The sequence below is a fragment of the Elephas maximus genome, chromosome 12 (assembly GCF_024166365.1).
Source record: "Elephas maximus indicus isolate mEleMax1 chromosome 12, mEleMax1 primary haplotype, whole genome shotgun sequence".
NCBI lineage: Eukaryota > Metazoa > Chordata > Mammalia > Proboscidea > Elephantidae > Elephas > Elephas maximus.
Genome location: NC_064830.1, coordinates 92,728,889 through 92,751,644, shown reverse-complemented (window position 1 = coordinate 92,751,644; position 22,756 = coordinate 92,728,889). Strand labels below are relative to the sequence as shown.

General features: G+C 43.9%; 1 long non-coding RNA gene across 2 annotated transcripts in view; it reads left to right on the top strand.

Moving 5' to 3' along the window:
* LOC126087128 (uncharacterized) overlaps positions 1–22,533 on the top strand; it is a 28,046-nt gene extending 5,513 nt beyond the window's left edge. Inside the window, exons 3-4 of one of the 2 annotated variants that reach the window (XR_007519651.1) lie at positions 15,215–15,416; positions 21,079–22,533. This is a non-coding gene — a long non-coding RNA (uncharacterized LOC126087128). The other variant, XR_007519650.1, reaches the window with a different exon arrangement.
* Positions 22,534–22,756: the final 223 nt, after the last annotated feature.

Genomic DNA, 22,756 nt, shown 5'->3' with positions numbered 1-22,756 from the left:
AGAGAGACCTTGCTGCAAAGGAATCATCCAACGAGTCGGGAGCTGGCCTGGCAGCAATTTAGATAGTTCTGAGACCAGGAGATGTGTGCCTCTGTGAAGCTCTGAGATGTCTGTGGAGCTCTACCCCCAGTGGGTGAGGTGGAGAAGTGTAGCAAGGAGCCCATCCTGGAACTGCTGGTGCTGGCGTAGTTCCTGACCGTCCTGCCCAAAGAGCCCCAGGCTGGGGCTGGGAGCATCACCTGGGCAGTGGAGAGGAGGTGGAATCTGTGCTGGAGGGTGGGAGAAGGAGCTCAACGAACCAGAAAAACAGGTAGGAGAAGAGAGAACTAATTTGTAAGAATAGGATTAGTTCCTTCAAGGAAAACCGAGGCCACATCTAATTGGACCAAACACTGCATCTGTCTGTCCCTCTTAGCCCTTCTATTCTGCCCTTGGAACATTAATTAGACTTCGGATGTTTCCTCAGGTTTTTTTTTTTTTTTTCTCCTCTGAAGTTCTGATTCTCATTCTCACCTAGGCATGCTTCATTTAAATTATTATTTAAATGACTCATTTTTTAAAAATTTATTTATTGTGCTTTAGGTAAAAGTTTACAAATCAAGTCAGTCTCTCATACAAAAAGTTATACACACCTTGCTGTGTACTCCTAGCTGCTCTCCTCCCAATGAGACAGCACATTCCTCCTCTCTGCCCTGTATTCCCCATGTCCATTCAACCAACCCCTGTCCCTCTCTTCCTTCTCATCTTACCAGCAGACAAGAGTCAACCCACATAGTGTTATGTGTCTACTTGAGCCACACAGTTCACTCCTCACCGGCATCATTGTCTGTCTTATAGTCCAGGCCAATCCCTGTCTATAGAGTTGGTTTCCGGAATGGTTCCAATCTTGGGCTATCAAAGAGTCCAGGGACCATGACGGTCAGGATCTCTCCAGTCTCAGTCAGACATTAAGCCTGGTCTTTTTAAGAAAATTGGAGATCTGCATCCCACTGTTCTCCTGCTCCATCAGGGATTTTCTGTTATGTTACCTGTCAGGGCAGTGATCGGTGGTAGCTGGGCGCCATCTAGTTCTTCCAGTCTCGGACTGATGAAGTCCCTGGTTTATGTGGCCCTTTCTGTCTCTTGGGTTCATATTTACCTTCTATCTTTGGTGTTTTCCATTCTCCTTTGCTCCAGATGGGTTGAGACCAATTTATGCATCTTAGGTGGCTGCTTGCTAGCATTTAAGACCCCAGACACCTCTCACCAAAGTTAAACCACTCATTTTAAAAATGATTCTCTACCAAAGAAAAAGAAAAAAAAAAAGACATGTTCCTTCATAATACAGAATGAAGTTCAGGCTTCATGTTTCTTGCTGAGCTCCTCTCCCTGGAGCTCCTTATCCATTGCCTTTGGAACTTGTAGAGAGAAATAAGGGCTTTGACCCTGTACACCACTACACAGCTTCTTGCTGCGAGGATAACCATGGGGCCCTGTGGTTTGTTACCTGTCCACGTTCTGTGGTTAGCAAGCTTGTTGTCTCTGGAGACACAAATCCATAATCTGAAAGATTCTCAGCCTCACAGCCGACATCTCATGATGGAACCCTGAGCTAGAACCACCCAGCTGAGCCACTCCCAGATTTCCAACCCTCAGAAACTATGTGAAATAATAAATGCTTCTTATTTTAAACTGCCACATTTTGGGATACTTTGTTACACAGCGATAGATAAGCAATACAAATGGTCTAACAGAGGATTTTAGTAGTGTGTCCAGATTTTGCCAGCTAGCTGGGAGAAGTACTTTGAATTCAGAAAAACTGGAATTTCTGGGCTATTTTTTTTTATATATATATATAATTTTTATTGTGCTTTAAATGAAAGTTTACAAATCGAGTCTGTCTCTCACACAAAAACCCATATACACCTTGCTACACACTCCCAATTACTATCCCCCTAATGAGACAGCCCGCTCTCTCCCTCCACTCTCTCTTTTTGTGTCCATTTCACCAGTCTAACCCCCTCCACCCTTTCATCTCCCTTCCAGGCAGGAGATGCCAATATAGTCTCAAGCGTCCACTTGATCCAAGAAGCTCACTCCTCACCAGCATCCCTCTCCAACCCATTGTCCAGTCCAATCCATGTCTGAAGAGTTGGCTTCGGGCATGGTTCCTGTCCTGGGCCAATAGAATGTCTGGGGCCCGTGACCACCGGGGTCCTACTAGTTTCAGTCAGACCATTAAGTCTGGCCTTATGAGAATTTGGGGTCTGCATCCCACTGCTCTCCTGCTCCCTCAGGGGTTCTATGTTGTGTTCCCTGTCAGGGCAGTCATCGGTTGTAGCCGGGCACCGTCTAGTTCTTTTGGTCTCAGGATGATGTAGTCTCTGGTTCATGTGGAATTTCTGGGCTATTTTTGATGACTTTTGGGAACAACTAGACAATATTTGAAATTTGGAAATTTAGGGGAGAATTCGGGAAACATGGTCATCATTCATTATATCCACATTGCATTTTACTAAATAAAGCTATTTAGTTTTTAAAAGTATAAGTGTTTTATTAAAACTTGAATCAAATTTTAATTCAGATTGTCTCTGGGAAATAGAATTATAAAGGGCTCTCCCCTTTTACATTTTTATACATAGTAATGTTTAGTTATTTTTTGCAATGACCAGATGTTACTATGTAGTCAGAAAAGAATAATTTTTAAAGAAATGCACTGGAAAAAAACTAAGGAGAAGTTTTCTTTTAAAGAAATAAGTAATCACTTCTGTTACCTTAAGAACTCCAAGTTGTCTTAATTGTCTCCAGGACAGGAAGTTTTCTGGGCAGAGATAGCACCTCCATGACCAGCTCAAGAATTAAAACATCACCAGCTACAGTGAATTGAGGCCCAATTCAAATATGGATGTTGGGAGCCCCAACCCCTCCAAGATAGTAGTAAGAAGCAGGATCCCCTGAGGAGAAGATCATTCCTCTGTCCTGTGTTGAAGACCAGGACAGAGCATCATGGCTTATGGATCTGTTCCGAGAGCGAATTGTGATCATCAGACTAGCATAAGACCATAGGTCCAGAACTCAGAGAGATGCAGAGGCCATTGGAGGAAATGAAAACCGTCTTCTCAATCAGCCACAGGTGCATCAGCCACAACCAAGTGTCATCCGTTCCCTGAATCGTTATGCTTTACACATCATCGGGATTTTCGAATTGTAGGGAGATAGCTTTTAGCCAAACTACACTCCACGATGTGGTTCATAAAGACCTTTAATGACAATGGCATCATGTCTTCTTTCTTTCATATAGCCTATACTCAGCATTTGAAGGGAAGCCCTATGAGATCAAGTCACTTTGTGTGGTAGATGGAAGGGTCCTGCTCCAGGGAAAGACAAGGGGACTGGAAATCAGAGAACAGACTTGATGAGGCTGTCCATCCCGACCCATGGGGAGGAGCAGAGCAGAGTGGACAGCTGGACATGCTTCTCTTTCCTCCTTCAGAGAGAATTCATTATATCACTGTTTTTGTCTGCTGTAAATTCTCAGAACTTGGTACATTCCTTTATAATGGGACTATAAACACTGATTGCTAAGCCAAATAAAAACATGGTGGGGTTCCTGTTTTAGATTAGCAGTGCCCACTGATTTTTGAATGAGCAGCAAGTTGACTTCACAGAGTTGGACATGCCCACGGAAACGTACATCAGGAGAACATCAAGTTCCTTCCCTTTGCACTGTGGTTTGGCCAAAAAGTTATACCACGCTGAAATAATTGTTGACACATTGGACAATTCTAGCGTCTCCTGTCACTGTTGAAATTCACATGATGTAAAAGTAGGAAAAGCCGTAGGCAGGGATGACATTCAGCTGGTACCCACCAGAATGGGTGGATAGTTGTTAAAGTATTGAAACTTTTCTGCACTGGTTGGTAAACAGCTACTGCTCTGTACCGTGAGGGTCAGCTGGCTAGCTTGGCCATCCCAACTACTCCCCATGATCCCTCAGGACCTTTGCAGGGTCTAGCTGCTAAGCGTTTTTGTCTGTCCCACTGGGGCCTCCAGGACCCTGCTCCAGTGCTGAGGCCAGTATCTGTTCTAATTGGTCAGTATTTGGCCACTACCAGTTGTTAAGTAGTTTTCATATCCTTCTTGGCCACAAGCCTTTATATACCTTCAGTGTCCATACTCACGAGCGACGGCTCACAGCATAGTGCAGTGAATGAGTGTAGGAACTAAGAACACTGGACTCGGGTTCTGGCTCTGCCACATGCTAGCTGTGTCATCTTGGGCAAGTCCTTCAACCTCTCTGAGCCTCAGTTTCCTCATCTGTGAGCATCAAGCAACAATGGATAAGAGAGTACTTTGGAAACCCCAAAGTGCTAAAGATATGAAAGTTATTTTTAATTATGATTTATGATACGTATGAGTTCTTTGGCTAACATAGGACCGTACACTCAAACCAAGCTTTCTTCCCTCTCCCTCAGCTCCTTCCTTTTATTGTTTCTGCCACTATCTGCTTCTGCCCTCCTGCTGGCCATGAAAAACACTTGGAAGCTTCCAACACTACCCATAAGCTGTTCCTCGTACCTCTCTCCCTATCCTCAAGACTCTCTTCTTTCAAGATTACAAACCTCAGCCCCTTCAGGCAGCTTCCTTAGCTGCCTTCTAACCACAGCCTTCTCTGTGTCCAGGAGAGCTCAAGGTACTCTTACCCAACTTCTCAGACTTGCCCTCTTGTCATCCTACCTACCACTTCAGTCTCCTGCTCTTTCCCCATCCTCTCCCCAGATTTGTAAAATAATAACTTCGGGGAATTTTCCTTATTATAAATGTAATACATGTCCATTACAAAACGTTTAGAAAATACAGATGTCCCAAAAGAGAAAATGAAAGTAACTCAATCTCACTATATATACTGGTTTAAAAAAAAACCTGTTGCCGTCGAGTCAATTCCGACTCATGGTGACCCCGTGTGTTTCATAGTAGAACTGTACTCCATCGGGTTTCCAGTGGCTGTAGTCTTATGGAAGTGGACCACTAGGCCTTTCTTCCACAGCACCAGTGGGTGGCTTCAAACTGCCAACCTTTCTGTTGGTAGCCAAGAGAAAACCATTTGAGCCACCCAGAGACCTATCATATATACTGTTTTATGAACTGCTTAAAAAAAAAAAAAAGTCTTTTTAGGTTCTTAAATAGCCTTCTACAGTCTCATTTTTAATTGTGTTACATGCCACAGGGTAGATACACCATAGTTTATTTAATCAATCCCCTATGATAGGCATGGATTTTATTTAGGTGGCCTTATTTATACAGGAAACAAACTATTTGAATTTTCTACTTATGCTTCAGATGGTGACAGCAGGGCTGAGAACAAGGGGGTCACTGAGATCAGGAATTTTCTGGAAGAAGATGGCACGAGTGACTTTCCAGGGAAGCTCTGCAAGCAGCAGAGCCAGGAGACACCTCTGAATGTCCTGGTACCTTAGAGCAGCATCAGGGGACCTCCCAGAGGAGGGGCCGAGCAGCTCCCCTTCTCAAGGGAAGAATTTCCAGCAGGGGAGAGAAGGTGTTAACAGGATGAGAATGACCACACCTGCAGGCCAGGTACGCCCCTTGTTGCAAATCAGGTATATAGGCAAAAGACCCCACAGATGTATACATGTGACCAGAGCTTCTGACCACACCCAACTCTCATTCAGCAGAGGAGAGTCTACGCTGGAAGAGAAACCTTATGAGGGTCATGAGCGAATGTGGGAAGGGCTTTGCTGAGCCCTCACCTCATTCAGCCCAAGACTCCACATAGAGAAAAACTCCTTGAGTGTAAACATGTGGAAAGGCCTTCAGTCAGAGCTCAGCCATCACTAAACATCAGAGGCTTCACAGCAGAGAGAAGCCCTACGAGTGCAGGGAGGACAGGAGTGCCTGCAAATGGCCTGGCATTAGAGAAGTCATACCTAGGAAGAGAAGCCCTGTGAGCCCAGGGATTGTAAGAAGGCCTTCCTTCGAGGTCCGGGTTTATGACCCATCAGAAAATCCACACCAGGAGTGACCTTGCAAGTTGGCATGTGGAGGTGCCATGTTTGGCTCCTGGAATGATTTCTTTGGACCCTGCCTGGAAAATACCAGACTACCCATAGCCTTGACTCAACTGTACCCATTTTATCAGGAGTTTCAGAAGCCAGGAGACACCATAAAGATTTCACAAATTCCTCGGGAAGAACACTACTAAGTGGCCACTGATGACTAGGCCAGTGGAGAGGGTGCTTCAGGTCAGCCTTACTTAGCAGGGGAGTGAGAGGGGATAGTAACAGTTTATACCTCAGAAGGAATAGGCAAGTACCGTGGTTAGAACCAGTGAAGGAGCCATGAAGGCCTATAGATGAGGTGAAGCTGTTTCTGAGGAGGTGTGTGCCCCGGGAGCAGTGAGTGCTTTAGGCTTAGCAGTGGCTTGTCAAACTCAAGAGTTCACTACAGCCTGCCCCATCGGATCCCGCGTAACTCTAAGTACCCTGAGCCAAAGGCTCAAGTGTAACTCCCTCACTTCAGGTCCACCAGTCCTGAAGATAGACCGATGTGAGATCTGGCAAGGCCCACAAAAGATTCACACCCCAGAAAACCTGAGTGGCAGAGCTGACAGTGTCACAAGGCAATTTAAAGAATTTTTGTATGTGTGTGCATGTGTGTGTGTGTTTTAGGTGAAAGTTTACAGCGCAAATTAGTTTCTCATTCAGAAATTTATACACTAAGTGTTTTGTGACATTGGTTGCAATTCTCACAATGTGTGAGCACTCTCACCCTTTTCCTTTACACCCCGGATTCCCCATGTCCATTCATCCAGGTTTCCTGTCCTTTCCTGCCTCCTCATCTTTGCTTTTGGGCAGGTGTTGGCTCATATGGTCTCACATGCTTGACTGAACTAAGAAGTACCTTCTTCACTTGTGTAATGTTTTGTTTTATAGGGCTGTCTCATCTTTCGCTGAAAGGTGAACTTTGGGAATGGCTTCAGATCTGAGTTAGCAGGGTGTACAGGGGCCATAGTCTCGGGGGTTCCTCCAGTCTCTGTCAGACCACCAAGTCTGGTCTATTTTTGTGAATTTGAATTTTGTTCTACATTTTTCTCCCACTCTGTGATCCCTGTCAGAATGGCCGGTGGTGGTAGCCGGGCACCATTTAGTTTTTCTGGTCTCAGCCTGCTCGAAGCTATGTTTCATGCGGTCCGTTAGTCCTTTGGACTGATATTTTCCTTGTATCTTTGGTTTTCTTCATTCTCCTTTGCTCTAAACAGGGTGGGACCAATAGATGTATTTTAGATGGCTGCTCTCAAGCTTTTACGACCCCAGATGCTACTCACCAAAGTAGGACGTAGAACATTTTCTTTATGACCTATGTTATGCCACTTGACCTAGATGGCCCCCTAAGCCCCAGTAACTTGGTTCCTCAAGGTGTCTGAACGTGTCTGAGAAGCTTTTATGACTTTGCCTTGGTCAAGCTCTGCTGACTTCCCCCATATTGTGTGTTGTCTTTCCTTTCACCAAAGTTAACACTTGTTTATTATCTAGTTAGTGATTTCCCCTTTTCACCCCCTAAAGATTATTTGCTGACAGGGACTGACATGGGTTAGACACAGAAGCAGTGGGTGTAGTGGGGAGGCCTCTGACTACAGTCCAGAGGGCTAGCATGAGTTCTTGTTCACATGTCTATAAACAGAAATCATGTGTTTAAAGCTCATTGTAGCTTATTCAATCTTTCCAGTAATAATGAGAAAAAGAGATTTTATATATGACACATCAGAGACCCAGAGAGGTTCCAGGACCATGCATCAATGACAGCATCTGCTCTGAGTTCATATGAAGATGCCCCTCAAGATCAAATGAAATAACGAATGCCGAGTTATTTTGTAAACCATAAACTATCATACCTGGTGGGAATTGTTTTTATTGCCTTTCTTGTAGCTGTATTGGGTGCTATATTTTAACTCAGCACTCTCAGACTTTACGTATGAATCACCTGGGGATCTCATTAAAAGTGCAGACTGATTCAGTTGGTCTGGGTGGGGCCTGAGATTCTGCATTTCCAACAAGCTCTCCCAAGTACTGTTGATGCCACTGGTCTGTGGCCCACACTTTGATTAGCAGGGTCTAGATCAGTGCTCTCCAAAAGGAATATAATCTGAACCACATTTGTAACTTTAAATTTTCTAGTAGCAATATTGGAAAAAAAAAAAAAAACTTAAGTAAAATTAATTTTAACATATTTTCGTTTAATCCACTTTGTCCAAAATATCTTTTTAATGTGTAATCAGTTTTTCAGAAGTATTAGTGAGATATTTTACTTTTTTTATACTTAGTCTTTGAAATCTGATGTGTATTATACACTTATAACTCCATTGCTGTTGAGTCGATTCCGACTCACAGCAACCCTATAGGACAAAGTAGAACTGTCCCATAGGGCTTCCAAGGAGCACCTGGTGGATTCGAACTGCTGACCTTTTGGTTAGCAGCTGTAGCACTTAACCACTACGCCACCAGGGTTTCCATTATACACTTATAGAATATCTCAATTCATACCAGCCACATTTCAAGTACTCAGCAGCTACATGTGGCTACTAATTGACACGTCGGACCATGCAGTTCTAGGTCTTCTTGTCAGGGGAAGAATAATCTGAGAAGAGAAATTCCCAACCTTTTTGAAGGCAGTACGCCCTGATGTTAGGTAAAAATCATGAAGTGAAAACTTGTGCATACGTTATGATTATAAGCCAGTTGCCATGGAGTCACTGACTCGTGGCGATCCCATGTGTATCAGGGTAGTTTAGAACTGTGCTCCATAGGGTTTTCAATGGCTGATTTTTTTTGGGAAGTAGATCACCAAACCTTTCTTCTGAGGTGCCCCTGGGTGGCTTTGAACCCCCAACCTTTCAGTTGGCAGCCAAGCAAGTTAACCATTTGCACACTCAGGGATTCCTGTATAACTATATAAAATAAACTCTGAAATAGGAAGAAAACACTTCGTGTATTATAGTGATTATGTTAGGGGCTGGGAGGCTATGGATAATTTTGTTTCTTGATTTTCCAGATATTTTACAATGTGGTTAATTTGTTTTATAATTTTGAAAAAAAAAAATCAATGTTAAAAAGAAGGAGTCAGGGCAGAGATGGAGGCCTGAAACGAAAGGGACTTTACAAAGTTACTGTTTCTGTGTCCTCTTCCATGGCCCTCCACTGGCGCCACAGCCTCGAAGGAAGAAGAGGCCCCAGCTAAAGGACAGCAGTGGCTTTGAGGAGCTTATGGTACTGAGAGCAGCCAGAGGCCAGCCTACCAAGGCCATGTCTAAAGGCAGGCTCAGGCTGGGGGCAGGGGAGCTCTGTCCTGGACTCCAGTCACCCACCTCCAAGAATAAAGTCCTTGACTCACTCTGGATGCATGCATTGTCAAGAACTTGACTTTAATGCTAGCCTGATTAAGACTCTGATATCTCACCTTCCCTTTCCACAACCTCTGGTGGTAGGATGGGAGAAAGGGGCTGGGGAATTTGCTCTGGTGTTGCTCCCAGCTCATGAGTGCCACTTTGTCACTGCTCCCTCCATCCCATCTTTTGTACATCACAGGACTTGGACACCCTCTCTGCAACCCTCCACATCAGACACTGCAAAGGATGTGATTTCAGCCACTTATTTTTTTTCAAGTCTGGGTCCCTGGGGTTTTCCTCAGTTAGCTTCACTGTAAAGGAATCTATTCTGAATGCATTTGGGGTCTTGCCAGAGCAGAGCCAGGATTGTGAGACCAGTAAGGCTAATGTGAGTGGCTACGTATCTACACTCCCCTTTGCCCTATCAGAGTGACCTTCTAACACCAGGGAGAGCCCACCCTCACCCCAATTCCACGGCTTTAGCTCTGCCTCAGCAGCTTTCAGACTCAGTCCAGAACTGGACTTCCGATCATACCAAACCTGCCAGCCAGGCCCACTTGTGTGACCAAGTCAGGAGGGTGTTACTTCAGTGAGAGAAAGGTGAGCTCATGAAAAAAAGACCAAGGGGCAGGGGGTGCCAAGGCCATGGGGCAGGAGCAGCTGCTGGGGCGTGTGTGAGCTGAAGGGGGCCGTGAAGCACGTGACTCCCGAGAAGTGCCACAGGGAGAGGGTCCTTCAGGAGGCACGGTCCCCAGACACAGGCCTCCATGCATGGCTTTTATTACCAGCCAGGTTGGTGCTGCCCCAGGTTTGGAAGGGGCCGCTCGGCTTTCACGATAGCCACTTGTCCTCCCCCTTAGTCCTATACATTTCTGTTCTGTTCTTAAAAAAAAAAAAAATCAGTACATTTACTTCTTATTAGGAAAAGTATTGTATGCCCACAGCAGAAAACATATATATAAATAAAATGAAAAACATTTAGTCACTTATTCCAGAATCAACCACTGGTAACGTTTGAGTGTGTCTTTCTAGCATTTTTTTTTTTTCTAAGCATACGTATACATTTTCCTTCATATATTCAGACTTCTCTAGAAAAAAGGAGAGGAACCCTCTTGGGTCCCTAAGCAGCATGCAGCCCCTGATATAATTCATCTGGTTTTCAGAATGAGAACCAAGAGAAGGTCCTCTTAACCTTGTGTTGGTGAACACACACAGCCCACCTTTGCGTATCTTAGGTAGCAATACCCAGAAAGGCCACAAGAGGGGGATGTTTCTTTATGAGTGTTCGTCCCAAAGTCATCTTTGTAGAAACAGCAGCCCCAGTACCTCTGTCTTTGATCCACAAGACTGTTTTTCTCCTCAGATCCAGGACTAGCAACTCCCATCGAAGCCCCCCATAGTCACACCTAGCTTTATTGTTCATTATGCTCACTGCGCCTCTTGGAAACCTTCTTGACTCACAAGGGGGAAAAAGACAGAATTCACATGCTTACTCATTATTTTAATTTAATTTATTTTTGTTGTTGAGAATATACATGGCAGAACATACGCCAATTCAGCCATTTCTACATGTACAATTCAGTGACATTGATTACATTCTTCAAGTTGTACAACCATTCTCACCCTCCTTTTCCAAGTTGTTCCTCCCCCGTTAACGTAAACTCACTGCCCCCTAATCTTTTAAGTTGCTCTTGTCAGTTTGATCCCACATAGACAGATCTTGAGAGAGCACAATGCTCAAGGCAGACAATCTTTATTAAGTTAAAGTATTATTTGGTTTAAAGGAGACTACAGGGGGTATTTTGGGGTTAAGATTTAAAGATTATCTGAGGACAATAGTTTCAAGGGTTCATCCAGCCTCCATGGCTCCAGAAAGCCTGGATTCTGTGAAAATTTGAAATTCTATTGTGCATTTCCCCCCTTTTGATCAGGATCCTTCTATAGAATCTTTGATCAAAATGTCCAGTCGTGGCAGCCAGGCACCATCCAGTTCTTCTGGTCTCATGGAAAAGGGGGAAGTTGTTCATGGGAGGCAATTAGCCACATATTCAGCTTCCTCCTCCTGTTCCTGACTCTCCTTCTCCCTCTGTTTCTCCAAGCAAATAAAACCAATTGTTGTACCTTGGACATGCTTACTCTTTTACCACATCTGCCCCAAATGTGACGAATCGTTGGACGGATACCCCTTCATTACTGGAGCCTTGGTTTCTGAGGGAAATGATAAACTACGAAGCTGCTCAGATCATTCTCCCCAACTTAAAATTCTTCAGTGGTTTCCTGTTGTCCTTAGGATCCAGTCAGAACGTATTTGGCCTGGTCCCTTCTTCCCTGCCCCCTTCCCTGCCACCCTCCACATGCTCTACTTCCTGACAACACTGGACATCTTCCAGCTTCATTCACTCTGCTCCCTCACCAGCAGACCTTCCTGCACGCTTTTCTCTGGAACGCTTCCCCCCAGCATTTCACCAGGCTGATGCTTGTTCCTTCAGATCTCACCTGAGATGTTACTTCTTCCAATAAGTCTCTGACAGATTCCAAGTTCAGGTTATATAATTCTCCAATGTGCTTCCATGTCACCCAGTACTTCTTTGTCAAAACACTTACCATGTTGTGTTATCTGCCTCCCTTCTAGAATGGGAGTTCCATGAGGTGGAGTCAGCATCAGTTTTGTTCTCTGTTGTATCCCCAGCACTTAAATAGTGGGCCTCACACTCCACAGGGCTCAATAAACACTTACTGGCTGTATGAGTGAATGAAGGAATGAATGAGTGCCTTTCCCTGAACCCTGAGGCAAAGTCTACAAAAGCCGGTCCATTTCTCTCTCTCGGTCTTCCTATCCCCTGTCCCCTTCTGGATCACCAGGTGCCTCCATGGTCTCCTAAGTATGTATCTCAAATGTACTCCAGGAAATGGTGTCAATAAAAGACCAGTTTCCTCCCTGGTGGTGGGAAGACAATGGGATTTGGAGTTAGGAGGACCTAGCTTCAAATACTGGCTCTGTCACTTACTAGCTGTGCATACCTTATTTTCTGTATTTCCAAAGTGGAGATAATGATATCAAGCTTGCACAGTTGCTGTGAGACATCATATGCTAGCCTGATATATGGTGAAAGCCAAAACCAAACCCAGTGCCGTCGAGTCGATTCTGACTCATAGCGACCCTATAGGACAGAGCAGAACTGCCCCATAGAGTTTCCAAGGAGCACCTGGCGGATTTGAACTGCCAACCCTTTGGTTAGCAGCCATAGCACTTAACCACTATGCCACCAGGGTTTCCTGATACATGGTCAAAAACCAAAAAGATACATGGTACGAATCATTAAATCAGTTCTTTTCCTTTCTTCTCTTCCTCCCCAGTGTTACTTCCCTAAGCTCTCATCTGAAATCTTGGGACACAGACAACCCCAGAATCTCCAGGGTGCTCCTGTTTCCTTGCTCCCTCCTTCTGTTCCCTATGGTTGCCCAAGCTGCTTATTTCTGACACCTCCTTATTCCCTGTCCTATATCCCAGCACTAATAATAGTGTCAGGTACAGAGTGCAGTAGACATTTACTCAAAAGATACTTGCTAAACGAGTGGATGAAGGAAAGCCACAGCAGTATCCCATGGGGCGTGTTTGCCAGTTGTCCAAACATGTAATGGCAGTCATCAGCCTATTGGTGGGCAGGTGGTCACTTGCTCACTGGAAGTTAAGAACAAAACTAGTAACAGGTTGAACATAAGAGATAAGCCCACAGGTTCCTGAGAAGACAGACAGAGGCGTCAGCCCACCATCACAAGGCAGGGAACAGAAGTGATGCTGGACTTTCCTGAGAAATGAAGAGGAAAGAGGATGAAGGATGAAAGAAAAATTGTAGCCCCATGAGAAAAGTAAACTGCCAAGAGCTATGGAGCCTGAATTCTCTTCTGCACAGCATTAGGTGGACCTGCGTGTGGCCCCCAGGGGATGGCATCTGCATGTGTGTGTCATCTGCAAGTCCTTCCTCCAGGGAGGTGTCTCATTTCTTACAGCCATGATCTTTCTCTCTCTTCCTGGTGCTTTCAAGTCTAAAAAAGTGCAAGTTCCAACAACTCATGTTCTAAATTCAGCCCTTTCACAGTGTCTTAGTTGTTCTAGTGCTGCTATAACAGAAATACTACAAGTGGATGGCTTTAACAAACAGAATTTTATTCTCTCACAGTTTAGGAGGCTAGAAGTCCAAATTCAGGGAACCAGCTTCAGGGGAAGGCTTTCTCTCTCTGTTGGCTTTGGGAAGGTCCTTATCATCAATCTTCCCCAGTCAAGGAGCTTCTCAGCACGGGGATCCTGGGTCCTAAGGACGTACCATGCTCCCAGTGCATCTTTCTTGGTGGTGTGAGGACCCCGTCTCTCTGCTCTCTCTCTCTTCTGTATCAAAAGAGATTGGCTTAAGACACAACCTAATCTTGTTGATTGAGTCCTGCCTCATTAACATAACTGCCTCTAATCCTGCCTTATTAACATCATAAAGGCTAAGAGGCACAGCACATAGGATAATCACATCAGATCACAAAATGGTGGGCAACAACTCAATACTGGGAATCACGGCCTAGGCAAATTGGCATACATTTTAGGGGGACGCAATTCAATCCATAACAAATAGTATGTTTCTCTCATGGGAACGTTTTATGTCAAGTGTGCTCTAGGCCCCTTCACCAGGCATCCTTGGCCCCTACCCCATGGTCTCCAGTGTTGTATCAGCTGTGAGCCCTCCAAAGGTCTTCCTTCATCCATAATGAGCCTGGACTCCCTCTCCGCTCCAATCTTCTGATGATGAATAAGGGCTGATTTCTCCTCAAGTGATCTCCACCCCCGCTCATTACATTAGAAAGATTTAGCTTCGGAATGGCTCAGATGTTGGGTGAGGTTGGTGCTTTCTTGGAGCGTCATTCCATTCATACTCCTGTGCAGTACTTCTGAAGGTTGAACTCCGACAGTAGGTTCTACTTTATTTTGTACTGTATTCCTCCGCTGTGATTTTCTCGTCTCTGATAACTGCCCCAATCTCCATCTGAGGATTTGCCTACATTTGTGCCATTCACAGGGAATTTCACCAGTGTGACTGATGGATGAGATGAATGAAAATTTTCCTTATTCATAATATTCAAAGTCCTCCCCTGCTGTGCGAATTCTGTCCAGATGTTTGGCTATGCATATTATGTCAGTGAAAAGAGGCTTGGGCTTAGAGTCTGTGTTTCCCCCAAGCAGTATTTTTGTCAGCATCAAAGCTCTTCCAAATCCAAGCCTCTGAGGAGCATTCGGCATCCCAGCATGGCCCCCGTGTTCTACTTTGGCAGCTCAGGAAGGCTGAACTTTTGTGTCAGCATGTCCTCTGCCCTGGCCTCACACTGTGATGAGACCATAGGAAATGGGAATGTCATAAGCTTCCATTTCTTAGAAATAAACCTCTGTGGCTTTTAGCACAAACAGCCCTCAGGCTATTTCCTCTTATGATTACAGCGGAGAGAAAGAAAGAGCACCAGCTGACCCCTTGAATTCAGAGGGAATGCTGGGCAAATTATATTTTGAGCACCCAAGGCCACTGCTCGTGTTGCAGTACCTCCAGGGTACCCTCCCCCTCCTCACCACTCTGAGTTTGGCCCATCCTTTAAACCTGGCCCAAAGCCCACTCTTCCTGAAACCTTCCTGGAACTGTGTCTGCCGGCCATGAGACAGCTTCTCTGCACTTCTGTGAGAATAAACTGCCTATAAAACCTGTTTAGCACTCATTTAATGCTCTAGTCCATTGTTTGTTCACATGCCTGTTTCTTCTCCAACAGATTTAAAGCATGTCTTGTCCTTTGAATTCTCCACAGCACCTTTGAACACCATGAGACTCGGGAGAAATGTGCAGAGTGGCTGATGGAGACGTCTGGGAATGCTGCAGTCTAAGCAGATGGATTTGTGGTTCCAGGCAGTCGTAGATGACGACATGCCTACCCTTGACTGAAGACAGGTCCTGCTTCTCGGTGATGGTTGTTAGTCGTTCTCTTCAACCAAGGTCACACAGGGAGGAAGGTGATCTTCTCCTTACCAACACCCCTTCTCCTGGCTGCCAGTCAGGCCAACCAGATAAGCCCTGATAATCCAGAAGGTGACAGGTGCTTCATCCCATAGCCTCTGCTCTGTCTGAAAGGTGTAGATGGTTGCCTTGCCTTGTGCTAGGTCCTGGGAGTCACCTTGGGTAGAGGGGAGGGAAGGAGCAGGAAACCAGCATTGTTGCAGAGCTGTACATTCAGCGTCTTGGTTAAGTATGACCGGCTCAAAAACAAAAAAAGACCACCCTTAATATAAACTTGGAGCTCTTTGAAGGCAAGTCCTCTGTCTTAAAAAACTGTCTTAGGCATCGCTTTATTCACAATGCCTTGCTTAGCATCTGGCACATAGTAGGTATTCACCCAGTATCTACTGAATAAGTGATTACCCCTGTAGTTACCAGGTAACCAAGGAGTTCATGGAGGTGAAGAGGAGAACGGATGTGTCCCATCTCCACTTCCCTAACCCCACATGAGTACATCATCCCACTGGTATATGGATAAGTTCTAGGTCCCAAGCACAACGTACAGAAAAGCTGCTTACCTCTTGTTAGTTGTGAAATAGCTTTCCCCTGCAAAGAAAGGGGGCAAATTTTATGCATGAATGCAGGGTTTTATATAGCCTTGGAGTTCTTTTTTAACTTTCTTCAAAAGCTAATAAGTTAAAAGCATTCTTGGGGGATAGAAAGAACTAGTCCTTGGTTTTGGTACTGCCCACAAAAACAGTATTTCCCAGGAAGCCAGGTCTTCTAAACAGCTAACCCTTTAACTTGACGATGATATCATCCAGTCATTGAGCATTAACAAAAAAAAAAGGAAGGAAGGAAGGGAGGGAGGGAAGGAGAGGGGAAAGAAGGAGGAAAGAAAGAGCTCTTGCCAGCCACCTCTGTCTGCTTACCAGAGGCTTATGTGCTCATCCAGCTCTCCGTGGCCACAGGTTACTGGGTTTAGATGTCCCAATCTTGGAATGTTACAGCTGGAACATCATGTATAGGGAGTCTCCAGAATACCATCTCAAATCACTACTCTAATAATAATTCCAAGACCAAATTGAATAAGAAATTATGGAAACAGCTAGAGGGGATTGAAAAAGATGATCAAATGAACGCTGTTGGAGAAATAAAAGACTGGAGGGATAGGTAACTCTAAGCTAGGCATTCCTGGGGAGTTGAGGATGGCCATTCCAAAGCATGTCACTCATGACCTGATAGCCCTACTAAATTGCCCAAAAAAACAAGGTCTAAAAGGAAAGCTGTAAAGTGTTTTATAATATGTAAAGATTCCCATCTGCCAATCCGTTGCTCACTCCCCACCGTGGAGGATACCAAGAGTTCTCCATACAGAACAAAGCCAGCCTCTTTTGATGGTCATTAGCAAGCTGCTTCTTCCTCCTGGGCCTCACTCACCTAGTGTATTAGAGACTCTGGCAATACTGGTAACTAACATGTACTGAGTGCTGACTGTGCTGAGTGCTCCACATGGAATATCTCATTTAGTCCTCCCAACAACTCTATGACATAGATAGGTTTCTGTCATGATACAAATGAAAAAAATAAGACTTTGAGAGCTTAGATAACTTGCCCAAGGCCATGCAACTAATAAGTAAGTAGAGGAGCAAGGATTCAAATCCAGGTCTGCCCATTACCCATGCTTTTAAAAATTCTCATTTTTACACTGCAGGATTTCAAATTTCATTTGCTAAAATAACTGGTCCACTTTTTCTCTGTGTTATATGGCTGTCTTGAAATAGTCCTGCTTCAACAATCCCTGCTTTGGCCTGTCAGAGCCCCAAAATGGTTTCTAAGAGACCAAGTCTGGTAGGGAATGAACACGTCGAATCCCCGTTAAAGCCATGTTCGTGAGGGATGTCGTGCTTTCTAGTACCAGTCATTGAATTTCTACTGTGAAAGGTTGGAGAGATTCTTGAGTCATGGCCAACTCAAGAATCTGTGATTACGTGCTCAATTCTGTAAATCAGATATTCAGACAGAACAAAGCAGGGATTATTTCTGCTCCACAATATCTGGGGCCTCAACAGGAGTGGCTGGAGATATCTGGGATGGTTCAACTGGGGCCATATATCAGGAGCCTTGGTTCTGTCAGCTCCTTGACTCTTCTCTATGTGGCATCTGCTGGAACTGAAATGTCCAAAATGGCTTTTTCACTCATGTGTCTGATGGCTCCATGTGGCCTCTGTCTCCAACACAGTAGCCTTATCTTCTTACATTGTTGCTCAGGGCTCCAAGAGCCCATTTATTCATGCCCTTCTCCACTTCACTTCACCTGTACTACCCATAACCCTTCTGGGGGAACTGCCTGGTTCAGCCCCTGCTGCCCAAATGGCTGTGTCATACCACATGACCCTGCCCTGTGCTGTCCCTCCTCCCCCACACCACACATACATCCAATATAGGCTGGCCAATGACTTTTGAAGTCATCTGGCTCAAAAATATAAGGAAAGCCAATCAGATTCCACTTTATGAAAATTTGAACAAAGAAATCAGACAACATAGGCAGTGTGCTACAAGATGCCGTGAAGATAAGTAGGACCTGGATGGACCAATTCGTAAGCCAAAATGGCGTGAAGAGGACACTTGGAAATTTTTTTTTAAATAAAGAAATCTGTGACATGAAGAAAACCCACTCACAGTGGAGGGAAAAATAAGCATTTTTGGCAAGAGAATAAAGGAAGGAAAGACCAGAGGAGAGCTGGAACCCCATGAGAGGCAGAGAGAGGAATGAGCCCTAGAGCTGCCTTAGTGCCCCATGGCTCACCAGGCCCAGCCTTGCCCATGTGTGTCATTGCGGCAAGCTTGCTAATTACTTCTTTTGCTGTCAGCTGGCTTCAAAGTGGGCGTATGACTCAGTTCTGCCAACGAAACTTAAGGGGAAATTGGCTGAAGGAACTCCTGGGAAGAATTTTGTTTTTTAGTTAAAATAGGGATGGTAAAGAACCTGTCCCTTCTTCCTGCTTTGAACAGTAATATATAAGAACGTGATGCTTGGAGCTGAAGCAGAGATCTTGAGATAATGAGGCAACAAGACCAAGGAAAAAACCCGACATGCTGAAGATGGCAGAGCAGACAGACAAAAAAGCCTGAGTTCTTGATGATATTGTTGAGCCACTGTGCCTATCCTGGAACCAGGCTTATTGATATATAAGTTAAATGTCTTCATTTTGGAAGCAGATTTCTGTTACTTGCAGCCTGAAGCATTTCTAACCCATATAGCACTGCTCTGAACCTTTGTATTATTAATTCCTTGGAGCCCCATGCCTCTTGCTATAACTCCAAATGGAAAATAAACCCAAGTTTAGACAACGGAAATACTGCTTATGTGGTAGGGAATAAAAAGTCAGGACTTGTCACAGTCCACAGAGCAATTCCAGCACTTAGTCCCAGCCTGGACCTATAGAGGACACAGAGAGGAAAGAAAGAAATATTCAGGAACATTGCAGAGGTATGAGCATGTGTCTTCTAAAATGGGTCTTAATGATGAATTTTAGGAAGAACAAGTTCAGTGAGGGCTTTACTACCGAACACATGGAGCCTAAGTAAGGGCAAGAAAAGCAGGGAAGGCCAAGGAAGGAGCAGCAAGTTGGAATGGGCAAATGGGAAGTAGGCCGGATGAATTTCTATGAGCTCTATGTTTTTTTCTATGTACTAGCTAGAAGTTTATGGCAGCTGGAAGTAAACTGGTGAAAAACTAGGCCTTTTGGTTACTCTCCAGCCAACCTTACTGATGTTTTAGGTTCTCTGAGGAATATGGTGCCCTGAGTTGTGGCCCGCTACTGCCATTCTCTGTGTACAGGTGCTCCCCATCCTCTTCATTTTCTCTTCCCCACCTCTCCGTTTTTTTTCTTTTTTTTTTCCTCTTCTTCTCTAAGCAAAGCCAGGAATCATAAGTGCACAATATGAATCCTTTCTAACTCAATTGGATGGTTAATGTAGTGGGAGACAAGGACATGCTTTGGAAGACTTAGAATGATAATCTAGGGTTGAGGGTTTAAGTTTGGTGGGCAGAGCTGGGGGTGAAGATCCGATGAGAAGTCCTAGAGAAAGCTTTCTTCTGGCCCAACTTTCCTCAAGCACTTTAACACAGAAAATGTGCCCACTCCTTCCTTCTCTTGTTAAATGAGAAGCTAAACTCACTAACTCTAGCCCTTCCTCTTAAAAATTCTATTTTAATATAAAACAACGATAAACTGATTTCGTTTGACTGGCATCCTCCTAACATAGGCTACAAATATAGATTATGCCATTATATTCAAAGAAGTCACTGAACCATTTCCTATCCCAAAATAATTTTCAGCAGCATGGAGGTATGGCCCATAAGAGTTCATTAGATTTATTAGACCCATCCATGAATAATTTGCAATAATAGTGGAATTTGCAACCACTAGATTCTGCCACTTAGCCTAGCCTCTCTCAATGCAGTCCTATGCAACCTACATATTTTATGGAGTAAAAAACAGTACAACTCTGATATTTGCCTATTTTGTTACTTCACTCGTTCATCAGAAATGTACTGAATACCTAGTAGAATGAGGATTTAAGCTTACATTAAGGATGATAATGTAAGGAAAGTAAGTCATTAGAGACAAAAATCCTATGAGATAATCAGAAAGGAATGAAAGCTTTGAGGTGGAAGAATCAAAAGAGTTTAAACCCCTACTTTGATGTGATTAATGCTTCAGTGTGATACTTAATAAGCCCTAAATTCCCCCCAGAAAGTTTCCCCGTCTATCACTAAGGATTCTCTGAAATCCAATTAAAAAAAAAGAAAGAAAGAAATGAAGGCTCTTCCCATTCTTCTTAATCAAGGCTTTTCTCCTGTATGAATTAGTTTGATTGCTGACTAAAAGCTCTCCCACAATCTTTACAAGAATGTTCCTTTCCTGTGAATTCGCCAGTGATGAGAAAGGGCTAAGCTACCCCAAATGATGTTCCACATTGGTTGTACTCATAACCTTCTCTCCAGGATGAATGATTCGCTCCTCATTTCCCCTAAATAGCTTTCCGTATTTGTCACATATGACCAGTTTAAGCCCCAAGTGAATTAGCTCACATTGTCTAAGGATGGAACTCCAATTAAAGGTTCTTCCTCATCTATTACACTCACAGAGCTCCTCTCTGCTATGAAATCCCAGATGCCTAATTAGCTCTGAGCACTATCTAAAGGCATCTTACATCCATTACATGCATATGGTTTTTCTCCAGTGTGAATTCTCTGAAGTTGAATGGGCTTTTACTTTCCTGAAAGCCCTCACACATTTCTTGCATTTGTAAACTTTCTATTGCATGTGAATTAGCTGATGCTGTGTAATGTTGGAATGCTGACGGATGCCTCCCACATCCCCAGGGGTCCTCTCCAAGATGAGTGCTGTAGTGTTCAATAAGTTAGGAGCCCCAAGTAAAGCTGCCCATATTCATGACGAAGATGTTCTGATATGAATACTATAATGTTAAATAAATTCTGGATTCTGTTCCAAGATTTGGTCACACGTATCTTTTAAAAAATGTTGACGTGTAGATGGAATGGGAAAATTTTCTCCATATTTATCACACTCATGGGGTGGGGTCCCTAACGGTTCTGTAGGATGCCTTTGTATTCACAATACAAATACATGCCTTTGTATTCTGTAGGATGCCCCCTCCAAACTCAGGGACCTGGTCAGCATCCCGTGGAGACCATCTCATTATGTCCACCTGTGAGTTTTCTGTTGCACAGAGTTCCTGCTTTGGGATCAGCTCATGGTTCTTGGTCCCAGACTCACAATATTAAATTACAGAAAATGCAGATATGGACTTTTCCTTCTTGAGGGACAAGAAACTCTCTTGGACTGAGAATGAAAGATTTTAGAAGTTGTAAGGGTCAAGGGTGCCTTGAGGCAAATACATAAAATGATGGGTGTAGCAGACTACTGGTTACTTTTTCTTTCTTAATCAATTCTATTTTGTTTGCAGTGGCAATGTACTCAATAAAAATACTCACCTTTAGTGTCTCAGAGGGAGTGTGTGGGGTGTTGCAGGGAGGCTGTTTCTGCTCTAAGCTCTGCTTCTTGTTTGGGGTGCTGGTCAGATGGGTGTGTTGACTTTGAAAATTCATCAGGCTGTATACCTATGATCTGTGTACTTTACATATGTTATACTTGAATGCCAAGTTTAAAAAACAACAACAACAAATGCCTTCCCATACTCCCATGCAGCCATGTGGCACAGCTCTGGCAAATGAGATATAAGCAGAAGTCTCTGGATGGGGCTTCCAAGAAAACTCCTTAAAGGGAAAAGACTCTGGAGCCTAAACTTTTGGCCTTTTGACCTGCCTCCTGCCTGATCCTGGAGGTGATGCCTGAAGGTACAGCAGCCGTCCTGGTGAACCTGTGAATAAGGGCCTCTGCAGAAGACTGCCTGGTAAAAACAGGGAAGGTGCCTGATCCCTGTTGGCCTTGGACTACTTACCTCTGAACAATAACTTATTTTTTCAGTCTAAAAATGGAATTTTGATTTGCATTTAATTGTGAACGAGGTTAGGCATCTTTTCCTATGTTTCTTGGCTACTTATATGTTATTTTCTGTTTGCCTTTCCCTTTCTTGATTTGCAGAAGCTCTGTAGTCATGGAAGATACTGTCTTTGTGTGTCAAATATATTGCAGATATTCTTTCAAATTTGTCATTTGCATTTTGAGTTGGGGGGGCTATTTTTTGTTTGTTTTTTACTGAATGGAGGTTACTACATTTTTAATTTATTGCTTCTGAATTTTGTGTGATATTTATTCTTCCCCCATTCCCAAACCAAACCAAACCCATGCCGTCGAGTCAATTCTGACTCATAGCAACCCTATCGGATGGAGTAGAATTGTCCCATAGAATTTCCAAGGAGCGGCTGGTGGATTCGAACTGCCAGTCTCTTGGTTAGCAGCCAAACTCTTAACCAGTCTGTCCTAAGGCCCCTTTCCCATTCCAGTATTATGAAAATGTTAATTCTTTAAAAGTACTTTTATGATTTTATTTTTTATGTTTAAGTGTTAGATCCAAGTGGAGTTTAATATGGTATAAGGAATGAAGTAAAGAGCCAGTTTTTCCCCTCCTACCATGATTAGCCAGTTGTCTCAACACCATCTAGTGAATAATCCATCTTTTCCTAACTATTTTGAAATGTGACCTTTGTCATATATTAAATTCCCATTTGGATTTGGGTCTTTTTCTTGATCTCTATCCTATTTCATTTATTTGTCTCTTCCTTCTTTGGTACCCAATTATTTTAATTATTTTACTTTATATCTTATTTTAATATGATAGGGTTACTCTTTCCCCCCCCCCC